The 26,906-nt window shown below is 32.4% G+C and overlaps 1 long non-coding RNA gene across 2 annotated transcripts; it reads right to left on the bottom strand.

Moving 5' to 3' along the window:
- Nucleotides 1-46: 46 nt before the first annotated feature.
- On the bottom strand, nt 47-26,752 carry LOC133190333 (uncharacterized). 2 transcript variants are annotated; one of them, XR_009721588.1, is made up of 6 exons: nt 26,679-26,752; nt 23,771-23,866; nt 17,396-17,500; nt 17,085-17,182; nt 4,265-4,337; nt 47-2,346 (listed from the first exon to the last, which is right to left on the bottom strand). It is a non-coding gene; the product is annotated as an uncharacterized LOC133190333 (long non-coding RNA). The 2 variants fall into 2 exon arrangements; XR_009721589.1 differs by having other exon boundaries at nt 26,686-26,719.
- Between the last annotated feature and the right edge of the window lie 154 nt (nt 26,753-26,906).

Genomic DNA, 26,906 nt, shown 5'->3' with positions numbered 1-26,906 from the left:
TTGCTATCATTAAACTTGCAGAGACCATGAATCAAAATAATTCAAATGCTTCAAAATCATTTTATTTTTACTGCTAGTCAAAATACAGTCACTCAAGCATATCCTTTGTTAATTTGAAAAAAAAATGATAGTTTAACATTTATTATTAATACCATACCAAAGCACAAGATAGTGCACTTCTTACATAATCCAATGATTCATGCTGTGATTTGACATATTTAGATGTTTCTCATTTACAGTTCAATATACATGATATACAAGTACAGTGTGACACTAACCTAGTATCAGTTGAATGGATCATTACTATTCTGTTTTTAAGAAGTTTGCAGGGTAAAAAGTATAATAAAATAAAAATGTTGATACATTTATTGATTGCATATGCTAAAAACTTTGATAAAATATCAAACTTTGTATCATAACAGCTTTTACAAATTAATTCAATACATTCAAAGGTACAAAAATCAAATTATTTTCATCCACAGTTTTATCATATTCAGTTGAACAACAGCTACATCTATTATATAAAATGTATGGTAGTTGGCACTGATGGTATAATCAAAGAATACAAAGCTCACTTCTATAAATGTTATCCACTAGTAAGGCAAAGTCTCACTCAACAAACACTCTGGTAATGTATATCACCTGAATCCAAAATCTATGCAAGTTGTTCTGGGTTAGATTTAACTGCTCAATAACCCTGAAAATGTATGTTACACCCAGCATCAGAAGCAGGATGCATCATCTATGTTTACTGATCACCAAAGAGTATATTGTTACTTTGAATGAACCTTCTCTAAAAAACTGGTCATTAATCCAGAAAATCTAAGTCAAATCAAGGATTGGTACCCTGAAACATTAACATACATCATCTTTGCAGGTTTGTTCAACATACAGTTTATAATTACATGAGAATAGGACTGCTCAAAACACTTACTCTTGTGGAGTCCCCCATGTTGCGCAAAGGCTAGAGTGTGTAATCTACAGTCGCAAGTAAGGATTTAATCCTTAAGTCTCAGGTTCAGATCCACTGGGGATGTGGGGACCAGTCCTTCAGATTCGACCGTATAAACCGAGGTCCCACCTCGCAGTTGATGTGGGCACAAAAAAGATCCCTTATTGCTCAATGACCCTGAGTGCTAAGTATAGGTCAAATTTTGCAGCTCTCCACCAGTAAGTAGTGGCATCTCCATATGGATGAAAAATTCTTGAGAGGGATGTTAAACAACAAACAAACAAAAACAAAAAACACATGAAGAAAATGTTGATCAGGTCAAGCATCTGAAGTAAATCTGTTAATGTGCTTTAATCCATGCAAGTTTGTCCAGTTAGAGCTTAGGAATAAACCTTGCTCCTTAAATTTTAACTGGGATGACAATGCTAGGCATATAGCAAGAACTCATCTAGACTGTCCAGAAAAGCTTAAGAATATTTAGCAATATCTTACTTGCATGATTTAAAAAAATCTGCAATCTAACATTATTCTAAAACAATTTCAATAAAGTTTCTAATTTTCAACAAATTCAATGCACTATGAGATGAATTACATTTCTAAACCACATACACTCTACTTAAAGTGCAATATACATGCATTATACTGTATGTTAAATCTTTACAGTTCTCTTCAAGTACTCTAATAGTATATAAAATATGAAGATTACCAAAAGTGATCAAGCTTTAAAGTCCATTGAAACAATACAAAATTGGAGCAGAGCAAACACAGACCTCTAATAACACCAAGTGCTATGGAGGAGAAAGCATTTTCTGCCATGTGCTCCTTGACATGATTGGGCAAATGGAAAAATCCACAAACAATTCAGTGTAAACAATTTTGATGAAAAACATTAGTCAACATTCAACTTAATGATAGATTAAATTTGCTATAACAATTAATTTACATGTAAGTGTACACACATGTATGCATACCCAATTTTACTAAATGAATTATTTCACAATATCCAAAATTGGACAATAATATATAGTTTCTAATCTAGCCAGACAACAGGAAATTTTCATTATCACTTAAATTACATGAAACTATTGATGTCTGTGAGCTACAAATTATATCTAAAAATTATATACATTTTAACAAGTGTTTACAGTTAAGTGTATTTATTATACACAAATGATGACTTAATTTGTAAGACATACCAGTAAAGTCCACAGATTGACTTCCAGATTTCAGCTCAAAGGCTTGAAGATTTTTAGTGGCTTTTTCTCTCATAATTTTTTTTTCACTGAATATTTTCATTTTTTTTCAAGACACTGTTTTTGTTGAGGTCTTTTAGCAGTTTGATGCAATCCAAGAACTCTGAGGGCAATTTAAGAACTCCTGAATTTCTTTCTTACCTGGCAAAAATAAAAATTTAAAAGTTTGAAATATATTCAACTTACATGAAGAAAACTAGTAAAACTAGCGATAATGTAATAGACCTTTCAGATGTTCCAAAGCAGCTACATGTACCTTATTAAAAAATATAAAGTTTGAAGTATTTAGAGTCACCTGTATTCTGAACAAGGGATATGTGTATTTGACAGACAGATGAATGAATAGACTGATCACTATAGAGCACCTTAGTCTTTTTTCAATAATCATTACATTAGTGAAAATAAAATAGGAACTAGAGTGCTTCAAGGAATGTATATGTCGCCTGCTAGGTATCTTCATTAAAGAGGTAAATAAATCTAAGAGTGGTCAGCTATTAATTTAATATTAGCATGGAGGTTCATGCATTTGCCTGCAAGGAAAAAAAAGGATCCAAAAGTAAAAGACTGGGATAGAATCTGGCAATCAAAATATATAGTTCCCCAGTCCTCAAATGAATAATTAAATTGAAATTATGATGAATAACTATTTATCATTTTATTAATACACATGCAGGTGCTTCCAACAATCCTCGGAGGAAAGAGATTTCAGACTGTCTTTACTTTGTCACTTTGTCAGTCAATACGATTCATTGTAGAATACTGATCCCAATGTATTTTCATAGTATTTAAATAAGTTTGTGGTAACTGAATTTCATACAGTTTCAAAGTATAGTATCATGAGCTCAAAAACATATATAAATGCTAATTATCAAAACCCTGCCTCTAAAAATTTTGGAGATATAAGGTGTGACAGACGGACAGATAGACACCAGGTAAAGTGATCTCTAAGTGTCGTTCTGCTCTGCAGTTGACACAAAAATGAAACTTAGTCAATTTTTGAGCATGCATATCACTTCAGTGATGAAAGGAATGCTGAAGTGGTAAGTCTATCCTAATTATTTGAAAATACGGCAACCCCATTGGTCAGAATATAATACATATGCTGTCCAGCCTTAATTTCATTGGCATAAAGCAGCACAAAACAAGATTTGATTGGATGGTGCAACTTGTTTTTTTAGGGGGCGCTGTTGCAACCCTGGAAAAGAAAATAGGACTGGGGCTTGCCCTTTGGGGGCACTTACTGACCGAAAGTAAACAACAGAAATAGCAAATTACACTAGAAATATGTCCATAGGCCATGAATGCCCCGCCGAGTGTATAGTAATGCAACATGAAATTTTGTGTTAGTATATGAAGTTTGATGAGAATATCTTGAAAAGTTTCTTTAAAATTGAAATAAAAATTTTAAAAAAAATGAATAGATGATAAGTTCTCACCAAATTATGTATAGATGCATAGCCTTAGATAACAATATCTTAAATGGTTTAAAACCATGCAAGATGCAAATTAAAGAAAAGTGAGGTCAAGGTCACAGGAAAGGTCAAAAATTTTTGAAATAGTTGAATAGGTCTTACTAATCTTACAGCATATTAAGTTTGATAAAAAATATCTTGAATGATTTCTTTAAAACTGAGCTAGTCACAAGCGTGGCGCCATGGTTAAAGCGTCTGCTCTAGAGTCACGAAGTAAGGAATTGATCCTTACATCACAGGTTTGAATCCCACTGTGGGATGTGGACACCAGTCCTTCGGATGAGACCTTATAAACTGAGGTCCCATGTCGCAGTAGGTGCTGGCAGGAAAAAGGACCCTCACTGCTCAATGGCTGTGAGTGCAGAGTATAGGACAGAATTTGCAGCTTTCCACTGGCAAGTGGTGGCGTCTCCATATGAGTGTAAAATTCCCAATAGGGGCTGCAGATTACCTGTTATGATTGACCAAAATCCCTACTAGGCTTTAAACTCTTCATTCTTGACCTGTATATCGTCAAATGAGATTTGTCCAGTTAATTAAGGTAAAAATTACTAATTGATAAAACTGTAAATGATTTTTTTTTTTACCTGAGTCAGATTTTTACTTTTCTTAAAGGTGTCTGGATTTGACTGTTGGTTCCACCTATCTCAAGGAAATGATCTGTAACAGTAAATGTTAGAAATCATAATCTGTTCTCTATCTCCTATAATCAGGAGAAAAGGTGTTAAAAATTAACAGATGGAGATAAAATCAGCAGTCATATTAAAGGCTTTTTTCAATCATCAATTTATTAGTGAAAATCATAAAAGTATTAGGCAAAAATGAAAAATAAATGTTGTCATTAATTAACCTTGCATATCTCTACAATTTTCTGATAAGAAAATTTATACCCGATAGATGCAATATAATCACCCTTTGCCTGCCCCTAAATTAAATTATGAAATTTTGATAGATTTTGATTTAAGCAATTATTTAAAACAAGGTTTTTTTAGGGGCACGTACCCCTGCTTTAGATTTATATAAAAAAAAAAAACTACAAAAAACGTGAAAACCTATTTCTATCTTACTGGTTTATATTTATTACAAATGTCCTCATAGTCAGCATAGCCCTGAATGGTAGACCGCAGACTCTCACCATGAACATTTTTAGTGTCCTGGTTCGAATCCATTTGTTGGCACATTTTTATTTTTTCAAACTTTTTACCTGTATAAACACTAAAGAACGAGTGCACTTATGGGCCCCAGTAAAATGTGAAATAATGAAGAATCAAATTAAGCTTAATTTTCCATCTCAGATCATTAATTGATATCTAAACCCTAAATTCAACAAATTTTATTGCTGAAATTCATGAATATACAAAGAACAAAGCCATACAATGTGGTAGGGGTCAGCCAACATTCGTGATTCTCTATAGTAAATTGAGGACAGTCATTCATTTCAAAGCTTTTGTTTATTGTCAGCCTAACGTTGTACAAACTTGTGTGATTGACAAAAAATGCATTATACATTTATAAAACTTGTGTGAAAGTAGGAAATTTGTACAAGATTAGGCTTGTACTTAAAATATTAAAAAAATGTATGAAAAGTTCAATGTTTTTCCTATAGCAAGTAAGAGCTTAGATTTACCTGTATGATCTAGCTATGTTGAACCCACCCATGGAATAAATTATTTAAAATACCGGTAGTCACGTGAGTTCTACCCAGGTAAACATTCCTCAAAGATGCTCACTGTAAAGCATAGCCACGTTTTGTATCATTATATCAAAGTCATGCCGCATAGAGAAGTTTGTATGTACATGTATTTGGTTTTAGGAAAACGGGAGGGTTAGGAACACAGAAGGGTTAAGAGAGTTTAGTGTCGTTAAAATGTCATCATAAATAAAAGTGTCAAACATTTTTAACATTCAAGCAAGACAATGGTACCAGTATTGAAAGCCACCCAAATACACCTTTTTTCATTTTAAAATATAAAGGAACTAATGTTAATACTTATTGCATTATTTCAAATGCAAGCATACCAATTTCATAGTTTGATCACTATGGATACAGGCATCTATACAACTTCATTCAATTTTTTTCTCGGGTAAAATAGCGCAAGAAGTATCATTCGGCAAATGTGCCTGTCAATGATCCACCATCAGATTGTTCAAGTGTCTGATTTAAGATTTAAATGCCTCCTTCCCTTGATTTAAATAAACGATTGAAACTCAAAATGGGTTTGATATGACTTTCCGGATCTATAGGCATTTAAAAAACTTCATTTGTTTCAAATCCATGCTGATTGATGTTTTAGCGTGATTTTAATTAGAAATGTCCACTTGTGTTTAACTATTACTAAAAGAGAACAATTTGGTAATATATTCTAAAGTAATACAGCACTGAAAAAGGGCCCATTAAGCATTCCTTAAGTGCACTTGTCCTTGCACTTTGATTTTTTTATACAGGCTTTTGCATTTTACTTATATTTTCTTCCTTAAATGCATGTTTGGTGTTGATATAAAAGACATCTACAGAAATGCAGATCATAAATTCTCTTTAACTAAATGCAATCAACCGGAACTATACCTCATTGTAAGCACACTTTGTTCGAGGACACTAATCATTCACTTTGTGTTACTCGATACTGCAGGTGTCAGGAAAAAGAATCTTGCTGAGCAATAACTGCTGTGTTTTCCTTTCAAGAACATAATGACATGTAATAGTACTGTTGTGCCAGTGGGAGAGATACTGTTCTATGCAGAGTAGATGCAGTTCATTCCTTGGGAAAAATGTGTGCATTGGCGATATGTTATGCTAAAAATGCATGAGGGTTTTCAGATTAGAAAAGAATGTGGTAAGGTCAGTTAAGGTTTTATGTCCCATTGCCATTACTCAGTCAGACATCAAGAATGACTCTCATACAAAGGATGTATAATTCTGTAAATACTGACAGAGGTAGGATCATATGAACACACAGTTGACTAGAATGAAATATATCGAGATAACAAACAGTATTCAAGCTCAAAAGCCCATCAAAAAATACAAAATAGGAGCAGAGCAAACACGGACCTCCAAAACATCAGAGGTGGGATCAGGTGCCATGGAGGAGTAAGCATCCCCTGCAGACCGGTCACACACGCCATGTGCTCCTTGTCACAACTGGGAAACAATGGAAAAATCCATCGATAATTCAGTGTGTAAATAATGGCCTAACAATAAGTATGAAAAACGTCACTCAGCATTTGACTTAATGATAAATTGTATTTGCTGACAAAGTCATTGTATCGACCATAGAATTTACAAAATGATAACTTTAAACAAGACTGCTGATATTCTTGTTTCAGCAACTTATTTGTCAATAACTTACCTCGTTTTAAAAAAATTTCAAACATAGAGGATGCTCTTTCGTATCAAATCAACTGAGAGATATAAACCCTGTATGCAGGTGATGAAGGTATATTGCTAAATAAGTAAGGGAAGTTGACAATTGAAAAGTTAAAGCCATCTCATTTGTCATAAAGCTTGGTTGTTAGATTACCATTAACGTAGAACTAAAGCAATACATGAGAAACAAGAAACTACACACATGTGGCCTAAAGTCAGTGATCGGAACATACATCGATAAGCTTTTTCTAAAGACTGAAACCAATATTGGTCCTAAGGTCAACTCAAATTTTTAACTAAAAGTGTTCCTTTGATATACTATATTTTACTTATTTTCTATAGACTTACTATACCCTGAAAAAAAAAATGGAAAACAGGAAGTAGCTGTTTAAATGACCTCGACCACCGAGGTTAATCTAAAGTTTGTCCCTGCCTACCTGAAAAACAGACTACCTCGGGCAGTCAGTAATTTCCAACTCTGGTTATGAGATGCTAAATGTTCAATATTTACAATCAAATGCTTATATTTACATTTTTAAATTCAGGATAGATTGAGAAAGTCAATAAAATCACTTCTATATTATGTCTGTATACTTCAACTGAGAAATTAGTTGAAACTGGTTCCAGAAAAGAAGCTGAAAATGTTCAATAGTTTACAGACAACACTTGAAACATGATGACTGAACAAACACAGATAGCAATAAGTAATTTAAATGACTCAGGTGAATTATAACCTGTTCAATCTAATAGATCCATCTTTTTTCTAATACGACGGTTGATCCAAAAGTTTGTGAAATTTAATTATCTCTAAAATTTTATTGTGATTTGATGAAAGCAAACAATAGGCATATTTATAATATGGAGTCTTTATGCAACAATACTGGATATTTTCACCATGTTCCAATTACCAATAAGGTCACACGAGCTTTCTGAACATTGATAGTTGTAAAATCAGGGGGAGACTTCTACGTAACGTCAAGTTAAGTATGTCATGTCACATTATAGGAGCGTTATAGGAGCATCTCACCCTCATGTTCAATTCGACTAAGTAATTCTACAGAATATTCTGCCTTTTTCTCCTTTTCTCTCTCAAGAAAAGCCTTGGTATCCTCTCACACGGATCAACTTATCTTAATATTACACTCATATTTCAAAAATACTCCCCTTCTTTGCATATGGTGTTCCAATTTCAGAGGCAAAGTCAAGCACAGTACGTCAGCGGTCAACGTCCATCAACGCTTAATAGCGATTCTCTGTAACCACTTGAACTTCTTTGCCACGCATGGTCACCGATTTTGATAAAACTTTGCCTATTATTACAACTTGACACCAGAAACATATATCAAATAAAATTCCGTTGCTATGGGTCTTGGTTGCCATGGTAACAGCCAGAAAAGTTGAAAAAATTGAGATTTTCAGCTACTTTGAATCTTTATTAAGCCTTAATAAAGACTAAGAAAAACAAACAAACCATTCTCCTAAAAACATGACACCTTGTTTCCACTTATGCTATAAAGAAACTATTTAGAATTTATCTCTAAGTAATGGTAACCATGGGTACATTTGAAATACGTTTTAGATGCTGAAAAATGCTGAAAAACGCTCAATATTCACAAATGAAAGATGTTACATGATCAAACTCAATCAACAACGTAAGAAAAACAATAAAAAATATTTGACCTCATGTAATTAGGTATTGGCAATATTATTCTAAAAATAATTTTCATGGTTGCCATGGTAACACAGTGTCACCATGCAAAATCTGTTGCTATGATTGGGTTAATGCTACTATCGTGAGGAAAAACAATAAAATTCATGACTGGCACATATGCATCCTTAGGACCTTGCAACACCGACAACATAAGAAAAATTGAGATTAATTGTTGCTTTGCAGTGTAACCATGGAAACAACGTACTAGTTGTTTAATGTGATATTTTTTTGCTGCTTTAGGAATTTACTAACCTTTTAATCAAGAAAAATATTATTTGAATCACCCTGAATAGTATTTATCTCGTAGAACTAAAGTTGAATATCATATATTGATAAAGGTTGTTGAAAAATACAACACTGTTGCTATGGTTACCAAGAAGAGAAAATGTTCGATTTTGTTAATTTTTTGTCAATATTAGACCCTATGTGCCAGCTTTTTGCATCCAGTTAGAGATTGGGTGATAGTCAAAATTTAAAGTCAGGTTAGTTGTTCACATATATCAATCATTAAAGTTTCGGGAATCTACATACAACGGTACGTATCCAAGGAAACAGAGTATTTTTCAGATTTTTATGCATATTTTTTTGCTTTATTTCCATAGCAACGCACTATTTAAAGAATTGAAATTGAATTTTTTGAAATGTGAAAATTAAGGTCACACCAAGGCCTTTAAAAATTGATCATCAGTTGTATAGAAATATGCTTTTTAAAAAGATAGGATAAGATTAAAACACTAGGAAAGTAAATTTAAAATCCCTTCGTGGTATTAAAACCATGGCAACCATTGCCAACCTATAAGAAACATCATATTTTGTCCTTGGTATATGTTACAATGATCTCTTCTCAATTATTTGCTTGCATTTCAACCTATAATAGTTTTTATTCTTCAGTGTATGACATTATAAATTTAAATGAACAAAATTATTACTTTTGAATACTTTGTTTCCATAGTAACGTATGTTATAGATGATTTACCAAACATGTTTATCATGCATTTAAGACACCAGGCCTTCAACTTTCAGAAACAGTCATTGCCACTTGTTTGCTTTGCTGCAAACGTTAACTGTGGGACTCTGAAGATGTTGAAAAATGCCATTTTTCAAACTTTAGGACATGTTGCTATGGTAACCGTGACACGTAGCAACCAATTTTTGCCCGATTTGAGTTTACGGTATCAAAGACTTTTATCATAGAGAGTTTGGAGAAATTCTGAGACTATGCGTGCCACAGCTCCTATATAAAAGTTCAAGTCATTACAGAGAATGGCTCTTAATTTGTCTATGAGAAAAACAGACCCTCCAAAAGGCGGCCACACCTTTAATCAACCTCCATGGAAGTTCTGTTTTTCTTAAATTTCTAATGCCACTGGTAAATCAGTTGCTTAATGCATTTTTCTCCAGCCTGTATCAGTAGTATACCCCTTTAAGTCAGAGTGTTCCCAAGATTTTAACAAAACTTATAACTTGACCAAAATGTGATGTTCTCTAACAATTAAAATATGAACAAGAAATCATCAACTAATAATCTAAATATCAAGTTAAATCAGTAAAACTCTCACAGAAAGGTATATTAGTGGTCAAGCAATCGTAATTATGACAAAATTTTCGTTTTATTTGCCACTTAGTGCAGGATTTTTCTTATTTCACGTATTAAGAATTAAAATGATAATGAACGAGTAAATGTCTCCCCTGCATTTTCAAACATCCTTTGCTATGGCAACTGCCATAGAGTTACTATCATAAATATTTAAAATATTGTTTATTAAAAAAATTCAACAAGTGTCTATATAATTCTTATTTGTAATTTTCAACCACTTACACTAATAAATAAATAAAAAATGAAGAAATTCCATGAACTTTCGAATCAACCCTCGTACATGTCAGTCATTAAATTTTATTAATATACAGTATGCATAAGGGAGACCAAATGTATTATTACTGCATTAAGGAGACCAACTACTATCCACATGTAAATCAGTATTTAACCACTTTCACTAATAAATAAATAAAATATGAAGAAATTCAACAAACTTTTGGATCAACCCTCATACATGTCAGTCATTAAATTTATATAATATGCAGTATGCATAAGGAAGACCAAATGTATTATTACTGCATTAAGGAGACCAACTACTCTCCACATGTAAATCAGTATTCAACCAATTTCACTAATAAGTAAATACAAGAGGCCCAAGGGCCTTAACGGTCATCTGATTATAATACAACAATTAAGAGGATCCACAGAGTATAAAATGAACTGAAAGGTGAAGCTTTGTTGCCCAAAAGCAAGAAAAATAGGGTGATCAGGATCAACAAAATAATTAGTCTAGTGTTCATGAACAGTTCATAAATTAGGTTCTAATCTGTTCCCCATTTATCACTATCACCATACAGTTATTAACAAACTATTAGTGCTTCTGTACTACCCGGTATTTTAATTCCTTGTTGAAAATCTCTTACATTGGACTCTTTTGGTCTTTGATGAACATTGAATAAGACAAGTTATTTTTGTCTCAATTTTATTCATCTATTACTTACAAGTCTACCTGATCATTAAAACTATGAAAGTACTTTTTGTATTATACGATAAAAAACCTTGCATAATTCTCTTATACTATTAACCTTTCAAGTACATTATTTACAGTGATTCTCACGTCTGAGATTTTTCTCAAACATGCGTGCCACCAACGTTTTTTCCGACTCAGCTGAGAAAAAATTCTGAGATTTCTCAGAAAATCTTGAGATTGATGTATACCAGTCTCAAACAAAATCTCACAATTTTTTTTTATGGTACAATGATCGCAAATGTTGTGACAGTGCACATTTTAATCAATAAATACACGAAATTAACATACAAGCACAGAAAGGATGTTAATTTCTCCCAAAACTTGATTATCCTGTGAAAGGGGGGGGGGGGGTTAATTACGCGCATGTAAATATTCTTATTATATTAATATTGTCCACGCATGGAATCAAGCACTTTAAACTTTACCAAAAGAAAATAATAAATAAAGAAAAAAATAAAGAATAGAATATTCTAGTGGCACGTTCGTACATAACATTTATATCTTCATTCGTACAGGAATTAATATAATTAATTTAATTCATATTTAAATGAGCTATTTGTGACAAGACATTTTTATTACATGTAATTCACAATGTTCATGTATATCAGAAAAGGAAATATGATTAGATAAAATATCAAAACTCCTCGGTCCCGTATTTTTTTCCCCAGGAAGTTATATTTTACTATTTATTAAGGTAAATATTATACGAAATATTAAAAGAAATCTGTCTAGAATTTCATGTACAAATTCTTCTGTTCTTACGAAATAATATGTAAATCGCCATTTATTTATTACAGATGATAGCAGTCTGTCTAATTTGGTTCTTAATTAAATCTATAAAATTCTTGATTGAGAATTTGGATCGACTTTATACTCACAATGTATTGTGCATACTTAAATCCTTGACCATTTATATTATTTATAAGAATAAACTTGACTTATGACCATTCTGAAATACATGTATAAATCACAAGAAGGACTGCATCTATTCAAATGTACTTGCTAGCTATAGTACTTGCAAGAATAGATTCTTTTTTAACAAACAGTACTTTTTAGTACGACAACTTACATTTTGAAGCAAAAAAGTATGATCCGTAGGTTCTTTTTTTTTTTTTAAAAATTACATCATTACGCAGTGAAACTTTTATTTACGATACAATTAGAAATTAATCAGTTTCTCATTACTCAATGAGCGTATGCGAGATTGATTTGGGTTTTCAATGTAACGATGATTATTTGTCAAATGGTGCTATATTCATTGTTTATTATTTATCTAAAAAAAAAAAAAGAAGACTTTCCGAGACATTTTGTCACAGGGGATCGTAGAAAAATGCGATGTGTTAGTTTGCCGCTTCCCTATACATGCCCTTAGTTCAAATTTCAGCCGGTTTTTCTTCCTTCTGGGGGGATATGAGCTGAAATTCACCGACAATTAAACAGTTCCTCGAGAAATTTCCTTGATAAATTAAATCCTGTAAAACTAAGCATGCGTATGTTACCTGCTCCTGGATATGTTTGCTGTTTTTCCACAATTATGGTATACTCGCGAAATTTATTACAGCATGTGAGAAATTTACATGATATAGGCCTACTGAGCATTTTTTTTTTTGTGGATCTGCTAGAAAAAAAATTCGCTCAGGTTTATTCTAAATTTAAATAGTCCCTATGACTCATATTTTTTTTTTTTTTTTTTTTTGCTATGGAGAATTAAGAATTATACAGATATATCTAACATATATTACAAACAAAGAAAAATTTCTTTTAATCAGTCTGGGTAATATAGTCTTGATCCGCCTACCTGCTACATGTAACGTCACAATGGTGGAAGTGACGCCTCGGTGTATGTTTTTGTGTGTTTATGTCGACAGACGAACCAAGACTACAAAGTTTAGATATGTTTTTGTGTTATTCTTCTGTAGGGATTTTTTACGGGGGGTTCAATGAAAATTGTCGCAAATGTCGAAATGGAATCCTCTTTGTTGAATGACTCGAAACAACAAATAAAAGACGAAGGAAGTGTGGGATGTGTTTTTTCGTGATATTCACTAAAATATTGCATAAATAACTGACTAAAAGGTAAATTCAATCATTGATTCAACAAATTCATGCATTTTCAGAAAAAAAGGTCGTATATAACAACGAGAATAAGTCCAAGATTTTTCTCAAATCTCAGCTTACGTGAGATGATCGAATCTCAGAGATGTTGGTGGCATGATGTTTTAGGAAAATCTCAGCTGAGGCAGAAATCTAAGATTTGAGGTTGAGATTTGAGCTGAGATTTTATACGTTGGTGGCCCCGAAGCCAGATGTTCAAAAATCTTTATGAAAACTTTTACTTGTTTTGCCTCTGATATGCCCAGGTGCAGAGAAGATTTTCAAAGAAATAATGCATTTTTTACTACAGATTCACTATATTATCAATAGAGCCCCCCCCCCCCCCCCCCCACCTAGAAACACCAGAGCCTCTCACCCTGGGACCAGAAGTTTGCTCATCATACATGTAAGTAATCACTTTGTTTATCTGATTAACACTAAGGAGCAGACAGGATTATTTAACAGAATTAATGCATTTTCACTATATCATCAAGAGCCCCACCATTACACCAGCACATCTGACCCAGGGGTCATGCAATTCACTACTCTGGAAGAAGCAATCATGCTCATCATAACTATATGCTTAGCTTCTTTGCTTTTTAACCAGAAGCAGAAAAGAGTATTTTCAAAGAAATTTTGCTTTTTCACTATATAATCAATAGAGTCCCTCCCCCTTTTTCACCATAACCCTTGACCCTGGGGCTATGAAATTCACAATTTTGGAAGAGGCAATCTTGAATATCAAAACAATGTACTTAGTTTGTTTAAATAATACCCAGGGGCAGAGAAGAAGATTTTCAAAGAATTAATGCATTTTCACTATATAATCAATATAGCCCCGCCCTAACACCAGAACCCCTGACCCTGGGGCCATGAAATTCACAATTTTGGAAGAGGCCCTCTTCCTCGTCATAACTATGTACTTAGTTACTTTATTTAATACCCAGGAGCAGAGAAGAAGATTTTCAAAGAATTAATGCATTTTCACTATATAATCAATAGAGCCCCGCCCTAACACCAGAACCCCTGACCCTGGAGCCATGAAATTCAAAATTTTGGAAGAGGCCCTCTTCCTCATCATAACTATGAACTTAGTTACTTTATTTAATACCCAGGAGCAGAGAAGAAGATTTTCAAAGAATTAATGCATTTTCACTATATAATCAATAGAGCCCCGCCCTAACACCAGAACCCCTGACCCTGGGGCCATGAAATTCACAATTTTGGAAGAGGCAGTCTTGCTTTTCATAACTATGTACTTAGTTACTTTATTTAATACCCAGGAGCAGAGAATAAGATTTTCAAAGAAATAATGCACTTTCACTATATGATCTATATTGCCCCATCCTAGCACCAGAACCCCTGATCCTGGGGCCATGAATTTCAAAATTTTGGTAGAGGGCTCAATGCTTATTACAATGATGCGAACAGTTTGACTGCTTGATGTCCAGGAGTAAAGAAGAAGATTTTTAAAGATTGCATTACTTTTGGTGGTTTTAGCCCCGCCCCTCAGGCCCCAGGGGGACAGGGACCATGAAATTCACATGCAAGTCTAAACTCGACGTAATGAAGATTTAGATTTGCAAACAAGGTCATTACACTGACCATAAATTTCTCGACATGTAAAATTCTAAACAAGGCAGTAGAAAGCTCTGTATCATGGACTTAGTTGTCAGTAGGATGTCTTGGTTCAAAACAGTTACTACATAGAAGATACTCTTGCCGTTGCAAAATTAGTTGAAAGACGTAGACACCATCTGCAATTGATAATATAATGTGATTTTGTTTTCTTGCAGGACACGGCAATACTTTTATTCTTCTCATGTAGAAGTTTGCACATGAATTCTCCTTCATTAGAACATACAATAATAGGTCGGCAAATTAATGATCACAGTTTTTGGAAATGCGAATTATGTAAAACACATTGTTTGAAGGCTTTCATACCATCTGATGGTTTTGGGGTAAGAATCGTGATTTCTAATTTTCTTTAAATTTTCTACAGGTTTTTTAGAAACAAGATTTCATTTAAATCACTTCTTTAATATGGTAATTGTAGCACAGTGCTTCTTCACAGCATTTAGATATTTATCTCATGCACATTTAGAGCAATTTTTGAAATTTAAATATGGCATTCTTAAACATTTGTTACACCATTATACAATTACACAGGTATTTATATTTACTTCGAATTTTAACATGAAATTTGATTTGAGTAACATTTTTGTGGACATCCATGGGTTTTAACAGGTCTGGACGATTTTAATATTAATTGCTATAAATGCACAGAATAAACAACATGCTAAGGCAATCTTTAAAATAATGTTTGTTTGCCCTCTCCCTTCACCCAAAGATGCTATATACCAAATTTGGTTGAAATTGGTTGAGCGGTTTCAGAGAAGAAGCTAAAAATGTTCAAATGTTAATGTACGTCGCACGACGACGGACGAAAACGGATAGCAATAGGTCACCTGAGTTACTCAGGTGACCTAAAAATATGAAGAAATTCCTCGAACTTTTGGATCAACCCTCGTACATGTCAGTCAATAAATTTATATAATATACAGTATGCATAAGGAAGACCAAATGTATTATTACTGCATTAAGGAGACCAACTACTATCCACATCTAAATCAGTATTCAACCTCTTTCACTAATAAATAAATAAAATATGAAGAAATTCAACAAACTTTTGGATCAACCCTCATACATGTCAGCCATTAAATTTATATAAAAATAAATATGCAGTATGCATAAGGAAGATCAAATGTATTATTACTGCATTAAGGAGACCAACTACTCTCCACATGTAAATCAGTATTCAAAACGAGAGATTTTAATACCCTAGTAATTTACATGTTTAGTTACATGAACTAAATCTATTTACCTTTGTCATCACGCAAGAACTGTTTTACATTCATCCAACTTTAACAACATTATACATGCATACAGTGTATGCCATACATTAGGAAGACCAGATGCATTATTACAACATTAAAGAGACCAACTACAATGGAACAATGAGACAGTATTCCAAAATGTTCATCCCAATACCATAGTAATTTCCCTTAATTTGTTTGTATTTAGATGACCTAAATCAATTTATCTCAGCCAGAATTGGAACAAAAAAGCTAGTCACACAAGTGGCCAAACACATGAACAGACAGATGGACATGATGATTCCTATGCTAATATACAACCATGCTTATATACACCCAAAGTTGCCAAAGTAGAGCAGATGCAGTGGTTAGAGCGTCTACTCTAGAGTCGCGGAGAAAGAAGCTGATCCTTACATAGCGAGTTTGAATCCCACTGTGGAATGTGGAGACCCGTTCTTCAGATGAGACAGACGTATTAACTGAGGTCCCGTGTCACAGTAGGTGCTGGCTCGATAAAGATCCCTCAATGCTCAATGGCCGTAAGTGCTGAGTATAGGACAAAAATTTGCAGCTCTCCACCAGCAAGTGGTGGCGTCTCCATATGAGTGAAAAATTCTCAAGAGGGACGTTAAGCAACAAGCAATATACACCCAAAACTTTGTTTGCAGAAGATTTTGTGATACATGCTTTACAAGTATACATATTGTTCATAAGGGAATAAAAATGCTATAATATATCATTAAGGAAAGCAACTGAAATTAAATGTGCACTTCTAATTGAACTAAACAAAATTACCCTTTGTCAGAATGTAGATTTATAAACAGGAAGGCTGTTTTTCTTCATTTTTTCCATGTCAGATTCAGACTGTTCTTCAAAAAATTCTGGCATACACCCTGTAAAAGTGAACAGTGCAGATAATAAAGAGCTTCTAAATAAACTGCATAATATTTAAAAGATCCACTTAAAAGGGATAACAAATGCATATAACTGCATCAAGGAGACCAACTGATATCCATATATACATAAATCAGTACATGTATTTTAATTGTGATATTTTAATATCCTAGTAATTTACATGTCTAGTTTCATGAAATAAATCTATTTACCTTTGTCCAATGACCAATAAGCACAAGCACTGATTTTTCCTCTTTTTTCTTAACGGAATCACCAGGGCCAGTCTGCGGTCCATATGATTCTGGCATATGTACACTCTGTAAAATGCATATTTGTACCATGTACAGGCATATGAACAATATTTCTATACTACATACATGCATCATTAAACTTAATAATCTTTTTTTCCAAAATTCATTATTCATAGTGTTTTGCTGTTAGCAAAATTCAACAAAAACTATACTGTATATACTCGCCTATAAGGTGGTCTGCCTATAAATCAGTTGTATATTTTGAGGTTATTTTGGAGGGATTTGCTATTGACCCGCTTATAAATCGGTACAACTTTTTGCCAGAATCAATTGACAATTTCAAATCAATGCTCTGATGTTTTAACCTGGTTTCAAAATACTAATCTTTTTATGACTCACCTATAAGTTGGACATAGAGTATATACAGTACCTGCATTATACATGCATTAGGAAGACCAAATGCATTATTGCAATATTAAAGAGACCATTGCGGCAAATGAAATCAATGTATGAATTGTATTCAAAACTACGGGTGTACTAATTTGTCTGAAGTATATCATGATATAATGTGATACACAAAGACTTGAACAGGATATGTACATATACCCACATTCCTAAATGTAACAACAGTTTAAAAATCAATAATTTTTTTTTTTTTTTTTGCAAATTTCACTGTCTAATTTATGAAATATAAAATATTATTTAAAACCATAAAGCATAAAATGGTTGAAAGCTCATTTAATACAATAACTGACATAAATAGGATGTTTAATCTACATTTATTAATATTGTGGGTCATCACCCCATTTTTTGTGAAGGAATCGTGAAAGGCATTGTAATTCCAACTTGCTCACAGAGCAAGTTTTACACAGAGGACCAACTCTTTATTCAAAATTTAGTTTACATACTTAATTTTTTAACAAGTTTAATGGGTTTATAAAACTTTAAACTAAGTCAAAATATTTTGCTTTCTAAATATGGACAAGAAATGTTTTTTGCTTAAAATCACCTTAACTTCAGATAAAAAAAATGCACTGTGCTCATCCTCTTCAAATGCCTTGTTTGTAAATAACTGATAAAGGGTACATCTCACAAATGCTTCATTATTACAAATGTCTTACAGTAAATATAGGCATCACCACAACTTATTTCATTAGTAAGAATAAACCCTTAAGCAATGAATATAAATGCTGAAAAGTGGTGCATTGTTAGGAGTTGATCTTACTACACAAGTTTCGAGATTATCTCCATTGCACTCGGCACACCTCGGCCGATTCGTACCTCATCAAACGTTTGATGAAGGTGACGGAATCAGCCGAGGTTTGCCGAATGATCTCCATTGGTGCACTCTTTTGTTATGGAGGGAAGTTTTGTTTCCACATTAGCAGGCAGGTGGGACAGTTATTTATATATTGCATACATTACGTCATTGATATACTGTGAAACCTGTCTTATCCAACATGTTGAAGGGGAATAAAATCAATGTCAGATTAGACAGTGTGTCGGATTACCCAGTGTTGAATATTTCTGAGCATTATGATAAATGTCAGGTGACTTCATACAGAAAAAAAAAACATTTTTCGTTAGGTTTAGAGTACATGTGTATTTAATTGTCAAAGTGTGTGTGTGTGTGTGTGTGTTTCTTTGTTGTATAAAATATACCTTCGGCTGATTAACATTTCTTTGAGACACATCATTTGTTACAGCACTAGTAAACTCTGTAGTAATATACGATAATTTCTTTTAAACGTGCAAAACAGATGGAACTGCCAATCACTTCGAGTTGTTGCAATTTAATTTTTAGCATTTTACTTACTAACAGTAGATATTAAATATTTTGTCTACCTTCTGTAAACAGTGGTTTTATTTTTTTTTCTACACTACATTTCTCTCCGATTTTTTCTGCATTGTTAACTTCTCAAGATAGACTGTGCTATTAATACCCTCTCGTGACTTTTCAAACAAATGGGACGTACCTCTAAAACATTGTTATTGCGATTTAATTTTTATCAAACAACATTAACATTTTAAAATTTAATGGGTCTACTTAAAGTGGAAGTTTTTTGCTTCCTGCAAATCTTTTATGTGCACAGTCTCACTTAATTCAGTGTATATTAACCCGGAAATGAAACATTTTCTATTAGACAAGATGCTGTCTTCAAATTGTGTGTTGTCTACATGTTATACAGTAGTTTGCTGTACTCATTTTTTAGGGAGACATGACTTTAAAGGACTCTGACTGCATGTTTGATTTCAATTTCAAGCAAAAAATCTTATTTATTCTGTTAGGTAAAGGCAATCTAAATATCAGGTACTCCTTTTTATTTTCTATCGCGTGGATGCTATTTTGTCAATGCGAGAATAAAATTGATAACAACGAAGAGTACTGATTGCCTAATTTTTAAATTCAAACACAGTTCATTTATTGTTTATATAAACACCATCAAACTAATACATGTAATTAACTACTAAGTAGACCAAGCTTGTGCCCAAATGGAACTAGTGACTAATTATGGTACAAATGTATAATTATGTCGAATTACCCAGGTAAAATCATAAGGTAATTTTCTAGTCTTGTCGACAAAAAGCACCAGAATTCGGAATGTACAGTGGTCGGAATATACAGTGTTTTATTCTATATATATTATAAAGAAATTTTTGGGAATAAAATATTTAAGTTTTAATGGTCGGAAAGTCCAGTGTGCTGGATTGCACAGTTGTCGGATTGGACAGTGGGCACTGTAACATCATAACTGATTGTCGGGATGCACTCTTCAACTTGAAAATTAAGGAATTAAAGAAAAGGCGTCAATTTTTTTCAATGAACAAAAAATCAGAACAAAAGAAACTAAGAATCAGAACAAAAGAAACATCAGTGGATAAGGCCACAATTAAAAAATTGTTGGTTTGGCATTGCCGATTGAGTCTTTAAACACTTGGGTCAGTAGGTAGGGAAAATATATATTTTTTTTTTTTGCTGATACAAAAATTAATGCTATTAAATCAATTGTGTTGTATTATTGCATTTTGTTATACAAATTAACAACTATGTCAAAACAGATATGAAATTTCACACGTCATACAGATTTCTAATACAGTTTCAGGTCTTGAGTGACAATTATGAAGCAAGAACTTCTGCTTTCTGCTTTCTGAGCAGGAAAGGGCATATACAAAACAAATCAAACAACACTAACAAATAAATGCTGAAATGATACATCGTGATATGTAGGTATATTGGGTTTGGATAATACACAGACATTATGATACGATACATCTCTCAAAACAATTTTATGATTCAATACATGAATCTAGACATTATTTAAGTTATAAAATTTTAATAAAATTACTTTCTTATTAATTTTTTTCTAAGGATAAATTAACCATAAATGTACAAACAAACAAACAAAAAAAAAATCAAAAATCAAATCACTTGAATTGAAATTTACAGCAAGGTATTGCTGTAAAAATTATCATTAATATATTTGTCTAGGGAGGAATTGATGGGAATTGCTTTAATTTGTTTTTAAAAATTTCAAAATGATTTATAAATCATGATTGTCAAATGTCAATAAATAACACAATAAAGTAGATTCATCATTTAGTGTAATGGCTAAGCATTCAGATTTGTTGTGTTTCTCATATATATACTGAAACTTTGAATGACACAGTTTATAAACAAGCTGTCTTCTCTGTAGTAGCGGCACTAGTGAAGAATCCAACATGTTTCAAAACTTGTAAGAATGGCCTGATTTGAATGTGTAAGATACAGTTGCAATGCCAACCATGCCAACATTTGGCATTTGTTTATTTTTTAGTTATTTATGAACCAGCAATAATTAGGGCTGCACCAAATATATTGATACATATCTAGATTAATGAATATATCGTATCCAAAAAATAACTTAATTCCAATACATTTTGGGCAGGCAGTTTTTTTATGTAATTCTGTGAAAAAGTTGGGAATTTCAATCACCAAAGATTATATTTAACTGTTTTGAATTAAAACTGATCAAAAATGATATAATCGTTAAGGAGGTAGCACATCTTAGATGATTATTACAAAATCATAAAAATACATAGACAACTTTACTTAGCATGTTGATTTTACAGTCAAGAAAAGTTTGAATTTGAAGTGTAATTTTTAAAGACAGTGAGACAAAAAATTAAAAATGAGTTGCAAAACAATTATTATTTTTATAAAATTCATGCATAATGATTTATAAGACTTTTTTGACAGAATTGTTAAAGAATCCAATATATTGCATATCGCATTAAAAAATGTCTTCTTTTTTTTTTTTTTTTTTGCTCAATACACAGCCCTAGCAAAAATGATATACAACAAGGACTTTGATTGGATTATTAAGGCCAACATTTTTTTATTTTCTGTTTTACGGGAATTTTTTTCAAAAATTTGAGTCGGGGGGTCGAAATAAAAATAAAAATAAAAGCTCGGAATTTAAGCAGTCGGTCATAAAAATAAAAATAAAATGAAAAAATGCAATAATTTTTTTTATTTTTAATTAAGGTTGGAATTTTATTTGTATGACCTTAATTTGTTAGAAAAACAGTGCTATTTGAAAAACTTATGTACACAAAACACAGAATTGGTACTGTTAATGGATCAATGAACTATTTTAAATTTAACTTTCTCTTAGATATTTGGAGCAGGGGTGCATTTCTAGTATAAAGCTTGCAGTTTCTAACATTAATGCAAATCAAACATACAAATCTATAGTCTTCTCTCAAATGTCAAATATCATATTGTCACCACAGTAAACCTATAGGACTTCTGTCACACCCCTCATAAACTTTTCAGAATCTTTTATTTTTCGGTATTCAGCAAATTACAAGATCTGAGGATTTTGGACTAGTTCTGGCAAAGTTATGTAGAAAATACAGTGAGACATTCAATGGATCAGCTAAAATAAATTAATTCACAGAAGTGCACATGAGACATGAAAAAAAGAAAAGTTGTATAATATTTTTTTTTCAACGCACTTTCAATTAATATATACGTAGGTTGAAAAAACGTACCACAATATCTCTATTGAAAACATATTCAAACTTCCTCAATCTGTAGTATATATATCTTTTTATCCTTATGTTTTCTTTCTGAGCATGCTAACTTTCAATATAATTGTAGAAAATACACATCTTTCCCATAGTATACACATGTAAAATACACATGACAATATTCTGTTTACTGCAGAATTTAAAAATTTAATTGTTGAAAATGGTTCTAATCCACAACTGTTGAATGAAAAAAGAAACCAGGTCTTGAATTGAAATAATATTTGTAAGGGCGTATCATTTACAACAATACTTTTCCCTAGTGGTAAAAAAAAGTTGTTTTACTAAACAAGAGCTATACATATACACTACATCAGCTGATATGAATACGCTGAACAATCAATGTACATTAATTTGTTACATAGCACGCAAAATTCCATAAAGCAATAAAAAAGGAGATAATGTCTTGTATCAATCAAGCATCAAGCATATATACTGATATATCTTCGTAGGTAATTCTGAATTCCAATATTTGTCATAAAACGAGTGAAAGTTGTGACTCGAATTTCCTCAGTCACGCCACTTTCTAAGAGTTCTACATAGTTCTAGTGTTCTGTCGTTACTTGTAAAAGAAAACATTTCTGTCTTAAAATTAAGTTTAAAAAATCTTCAAGACGTATTTCAATGTATTGAAGCAATTGTCAAAGATAATACGTACTCAGAACCTTTCAAAACAAGCGGTTGACAGAACTTCGATTTCCACGTGGCCCTCCGCATGACATTTGATCAAGATCACTGATTCGTCTATTTCATTCAATCTTTCATTAAAATTTATACTTTTTCTAATATATAACATTGACACGTCACTTTTTAAACTGACTATTTAAAAACACGTGAAACCCTCCGATTCTGACATTTTGGCGCTATGCTGTGCAGTGACTCTTCACGCAACGAATACTGTGATTGGATGAATCTATTTACCTCAGCCAATGACAAATCGCATTTTGAAAGGCTTGTAAAAAGGTTATTTATATTTCTTTTATTTTTTCAGAGACTATAAATAAACTATCGGCGGGAGAAATAAAAATAAAACTTGAATTGGGGACTTTTATTTTTATTTCATTTTAGCCCAAATTAGGGTTGGCGCTCCCGTAAAACAGAATATAAAAAAAAGTTGGCCTAACATTCATTCAATTGATCATAATTATTAACTGTTATTGCACTTTCATTTTCAAAATGTTGTTAGGTATGTTGTTTGTTCATTCTTTTGCATTGATATTATAATTTATAAAAGAGTATTTTAGCAGAAAAAAATTATCAATTTACCTTTCTTGGAATAAAGACATGTTGACCCTTGAGCTGAGATTTTCTCTCTTTCCATAGATGTGTTACACTGGGGTCCACATGATTCTAGCAGAGACCCTGTAAAAAAGGACTTAATTATGGAAAAGCATGAAGAATATATGCCTATTATACATATCTTAAATTCTAATAAAAACAATGTTTTTTAATTAAGATCCATATATTTCTAATGATTGACATAATACAAATTCAAAATAAAATATGCATGTCTATAATATACCTTAAGCAGACCAATTGCATTAATACATCCTTCAGGAGACCAACTTAAATCAATATTTGAGAAATATTTGTGAGAACAATAAATTTGTCTACTTTACAGTACTAAATGTACATGGAATCTATTGGATCATGTTACTTTAATTGACCTGCCTTAGTTCAACACAGTAATCTAACAAAGAAATTGAGCCAAAACAACATTTTAAGACTTTTTGAACAGTGCATGTTCCTATCATTTCAAAACCATTACCAGTAAAAAGCTAATATAGGAAAATGATGACAATTAATTAATATTGTACTTTCAGGTATATTAAATGAATCAATCTGATTCGTCAAGAAACATTTGTTAAAAAGCACTATTACCCACTGAATAATGAAGCCACGCCCTCCAGTGTCGCAACAGTCAACATTGCTTGACGACGGGTGATATTCCAAAAAATAGTGACTGCGCAGATTTATGCGCTCAAGGTTCACTATTATTTGTATTTGTATAAAACATTCAGTATAATATAATAAATGTTGCATGTAGTTGAGTGTAACATTGAAAATTTTCACCCCTTGAAAACCAAATACGTCAAAAAGGGGATAGGTTTCTTTTCCAACTTCTATATAGTTTCGCCCCTGCAAAAACTGGTATAGACCTAGGAAATGTTTAAACGGGTTTAGAGAAATCAAATGCATCGAGAGTACTTTAATTGTTTTTACCCAAGTTACATGCCAAAAAAGATTCAGAAAGACGTCACATAAAGTTAACGTTGATTTGAACTGAAGTTAGGGTGTCAAAAGTCATTCACGTCCAAAAGTGACATTGATCATGTGTGGTAGATAATAAACTCCTACGAGCAAAATATGCTGGCATAATCAAGTGAGGATCTTTCCCTAATCCTATATATAAATCCATTTAATACAATATTATATGCACTTAAGCAGCTGTTTATGACATTGTAAAATTATATAAACAAGACCAGTTTATATAATTTATAACAAGACCGGTTTATACAATTTATATACCAGGGTAATTAATAATATAATTTATATAATTTTATCAAGATAAGTGTATGGGGTAGAGGGAGCAGACATTGAGAAACAATGTTGTCGGACCTCATGAAACTAAACTAACAGTCTTCCAAATAACCTGGGAGTCCAATGCCAGGGACCTGTTAAATTTGCAGCTGGGCATGTAAAAATTGTCAAATTACATGTCCGAAGAGGGCATATGTGAATCTTCTTTCATTGTACGATCTTTACTTGCCATTTATTCTGTCCTACCCCCATTATTCCTGTAAACGTTGCTATATGTAATGTCTTAGATGGATTGCCTGTCTACATTCTCGATACGACCTGTCAAATGATTGTCAATCTAATCATTGAAGTGTTTAGTTTAACCTATTTGTTTTCTCGAAGTTTCTTGCTAAATTACGAGACGTTCATCGATGCCACATACTGTGGCACTACAGTCATGATCCCATTTCTGAAATTCAGTTCAGCTAAACCTGCCAACAAATGACCAGCATGCAACTCAAAAGTTATTAATGAACAAAAACGCTTTAGAAAATGGCAATCACGGTGAATAAACACACGTGGTACAGTCACGGAGAAATACAATGCTGAAAAAATTAATATAAAACCTTTATACCTAATGTTTTTTTTTTGTAGCACAATACTGGTAAATGTAAGAATTTTGAGTAGGGCATGTACAAATTTGAATGCACTGGGTAAAAATGATAGGTCTACATGCCCGAAGGGCATGTGCTGAAAAAGAATTGTTGTGAAGACTGAACTAAAGTGACAGCGCCGGATGATCATATAAAGTCCCTTTTATTACATAATAATTTGGCAAATTATCAACATATCACGCTAAAATTTCCAACATATCTTAACGGTGAGAATTTTTATTTTTTAAGTTGAAACCCTGTGACCTGTGAAAAAAATGAAATTTGTATCATCTAAAGTCTTAAGATGTATCAAGGTAATTTTCAAAACAAATTTGCGGTTGGGGTTATAAATGAAGGATAAAACCAGAGACCTCGGAATGGAATACTTGGAAGTCTCTGGTTTTATTCTACCCCAACTGGAAGTTGTATCCCATCTAAAGTCTTAAATTTAACAATGTATCGAGGTAATTTTCGAGGAATAAATGAGTGCTCTACAATAAAGAGTCTCGACCAGAGATGTCTGAAACGATTTATTTGACAAGAAAAAAGTCTCATGAAGCGAACAATGTCATTTTAAAGTAGGTTAATGATTGATATATGAACAAAATACGAGCTTGAAGCAGGGTGCCTAAAATTGAGTTAGATACCTTGTGGTAAAAATAAGTAGGGGTGCACCGTATATGAAACAAGTGCCTGTGATTGATAGTCTGAAATTTCTCTTCACTTAAATATTAAAAGCTTGCAGTGATCGCTATAAATCTATACAACAGTCAAGTTACATATGGTAAACTAACATAAAAACAAGATTACAACAGTCATGATTACAGAAGGTATATTTTGTCAGTAGGTGAATGTAAACAGGTAAACACACGTGGGACAGTCACCGCAAATAAATGAACCACAAAACGACTTATAACATTAAAATGTAAATATTCATCTGCACACAGAGTTTTGCATAATAATTTTAAAAAAGTGTAAATTAAAATATAAAATAAACAAACCTCAAACCTTGTAACAAGGCTTGTTTCCCTGCATTCTTATATCTGGATCTCTGTCACTGAAAATGCAGGGAACCCAGGGTGCGTTATTAACTCGTACACAGATTTGTTGATACGAATAAACCTATAAACATATATATACGAAATACAATATTATCTTAAAAAATGAAGAATTTCAAATTGCTTGAAAAATTATCTTTATGTAGTTTATAATAAATGGTTGTAATTGTA

Source organism: Saccostrea echinata, unplaced genomic scaffold, assembly GCF_033153115.1.
Source record: "Saccostrea echinata isolate AGI-Se365-2 ecotype Australia unplaced genomic scaffold, CSIRO_AGI_Sech_v1 ptg000022l, whole genome shotgun sequence".
In the NCBI taxonomy this organism is placed as follows: Eukaryota; Metazoa; Mollusca; class Bivalvia; order Ostreida; family Ostreidae; genus Saccostrea; species Saccostrea echinata.
The sequence above is the reverse complement of the archived record's forward strand: the minus strand, read 5'-3'. Positions and strand labels throughout refer to the sequence as shown.